The following is a 2,768-nucleotide window of genomic DNA, read 5'->3' on the forward strand; positions in this document are numbered from 1 at the left end:
TCAATGATGAAGGTCATTGTATTAATACTGATATATCCCAGGCCAACCCATTTATTTATTCTATAGCTTAGGTTGCTAGAAAGTTCCTAACAGTAAGACCATATCTGTAACTTACATTTATTTTTTTCAAGTTTTTCATCCATAGACAAACCAAGGACCAAAGGTTTGAAGAAGGTTTCCAGGCGTGGCTTAATTGTCTAACTCCGGGCTAAATATTCCTAAGTCTTTCAGCAATATATAATAAGGTATACAATAATAAAATTATTCCCTACCTTGATCTAGACATTTCTGCAAATAAGGAAACAACTTTACATGTGGTTAGCTTTTTATGCAGCTCAATCACATCATTGTTTCAACTGAATTTTCATTTATCTAAATACGGTAGGTCTCTTTCCTATGAACTGCCATTAAGCTAAGTGGTCCTCTTGATGCACTTGTACATTCATATAAAAATAATGGGCACGGATCTGTGTTATTCCCATACTCAGTGACTAGGAGCTAAAAGTGAGTTAGAGAGGAATGAAGGCAAGTATAGTGAAGAATGGAAAAGTTTACTCTTCATTTCTTTTGTTTCTTTTATTTTCCTGCTCCCCTCTTTTGGAAGTAGACATAGTGTCATTTTCTCTTTTTTTTCAACACTTAGCAAAGAACCTAGCCAAGAGTAGATGCTCAAAACATTTCTGGTCAATGAATTTATCTGAATTTTTATGTCAGACATAATTCAATAATGAAAGCAGGAATTAGAAACAGCACCAGGTGGCAACAAGACATTTCAACAGGATGATTATTTATGGATCATAGATGCGAATCACCTGTGCCTAGAGAAAAGGCATCCATATTCCTATTCTTCCCTCCTCTGCTCAGCAGCTTAGTTCCTCAGGCACAGAGCTCAGTTAGTTCTCTAAGAGAGTTTCACTATATTGTAGATTTTTAAACTTGTAGACTAACCTAACTACCCTTTAAAAGGTTATTTCTGAGCCATGAATTTAAAAAGGAAAAGTGAACCAGTGGCAGGTGTGTTTTACTACATGATTCTTCCCTAAAGACTGATTTGCTCAGTTTGCAGCTTGTTGATGTCTCTGGGTTTTCATCATTGTTTCTGATGATGGCCTTCTGGATTTTGGCAACTTTTGAATAGAGAAATCAAAATAAAATTCAAAATTAGTTAATTTTTTTTAACTTGCTAGGAGTGACACCTGACAAATATTTATGTTTTATCATCCATGAATCTGATTTGTTTCTTGCTATTCCAACTCCAAATATTATTGGCAGATTGTATTAGTCAGGGTTGATCAGAGAAACAGGACCAACAGAGTGTGTGGGGTAGGGGAGAGAGAGAGAATGCTATAGTATAAAGTGAACACATCTGATGTTACGTGATAAGGGAATAAGAGAGGGAAGAAAATAAAGGTATTTGCTATGCATATATATTATATACACACAAACATATTCATAACAAAATAAGGAGGAAATACTCATGACGATGATAGTTCTCATTTTTATAACTGGTCACATGGGCATAACTGGTATTTTTAACTACCTTCTTCCACCATCCATTTTGTATTCCTTTTGCTTTTAGCAAATACTTCAGCTGGTCATGGTTCTTTACCTGGTGAGGTGAACCAAACCTTCATTCTTAAAAGGTGTGGACCATCAGTAGTCCTGCTTAGACTGGGTTGTTGTAGTCATTTTTCCATTGCCTTTAATCACAGGGCATAGTAGTACTGAGATACTGCCTAAGGGATCTCCTGTATTCCAGACATACTCTTCCTTACCTCCACTGTGCAGCAGTAGTCCAATTATTCAGGATTAATTCAGGATTTGGGATTAATTACCCCAGCTAACACAGTAACTTCCTTCTTTGCCTGTGGATTCAGAGATATGAGAAGTCGTCCAAAGTAACTGGGTGGCAGTCTTAACTTCCAGTTCAATAGAATCATTGTATGTCCTAGTGGAAGCATTCCTTGCTTTGGAACTAAGACCTCTAGGCCAGCAGAGCACAAGGTCATGGGAACAGAAAGCAAAAACTTTGCTACTAGGTCACTAGGGGTAGTAGTGACTGGTGCCATTCCCAGGTCCACCCTTTAATTCCTGGACCTGTGAATCCTGGCTGTGGGAGAAATAGCTATATGATTCATACAATGCTGAACCTTCTCCCAGCCTGCAAGGTGTTGCCACCTACCTGGTGCCATAAGTGAGTCTTCAAAAGGCTATTCCAGAGAGATAGGATCAAGATAGCCAACTAGATACAGGTACAATATATATATGTATCTCCTTCACAGAGAGGAACCAGAATAGTAAACAGATTCTCACATTTCAAACAGATCATCTAGGAGAGAACACTAGGATTCACCAGGGAAGCAGTGAGAAGCACCAAAAGTGGGTAGGGAGAGAGTTCAGGGGAACTTGCCCAGCCTGGGGCTGGCTGACAGCTGGGAGAAGCTCCTGGATATGGTGAAACAGTAGGAGAGACATACAGTGCAAAGGAGAGACAATCAAGATCCCTGCTAACTAAATTATTACATAAGGCTGGAGAGTTAATATACCCATGAGATTGGACAATGAAGGTGTATTGCTGGGCTTATCAGCTGAAAACAAACTGCTTCTGGTGGATCTTATCAGCAAGTATAGATAAAAAGTCATTTTCCCAATCAATAACTACACAACAGGTATCAGGGGATGTTTTAATTTGCTTAAGCAATGAAACCACATCTGGTATAGCAGCTGCAATTGGAGTCACCACTTGGCTGAGTTTATGATAATTCACT

This window comes from Propithecus coquereli, unplaced genomic scaffold (assembly GCF_000956105.1).
Source record: "Propithecus coquereli isolate 6110/MARCELLA unplaced genomic scaffold, Pcoq_1.0 Scaffold4, whole genome shotgun sequence".
In the NCBI taxonomy this organism is placed as follows: domain Eukaryota; kingdom Metazoa; phylum Chordata; class Mammalia; order Primates; family Indriidae; genus Propithecus; species Propithecus coquereli.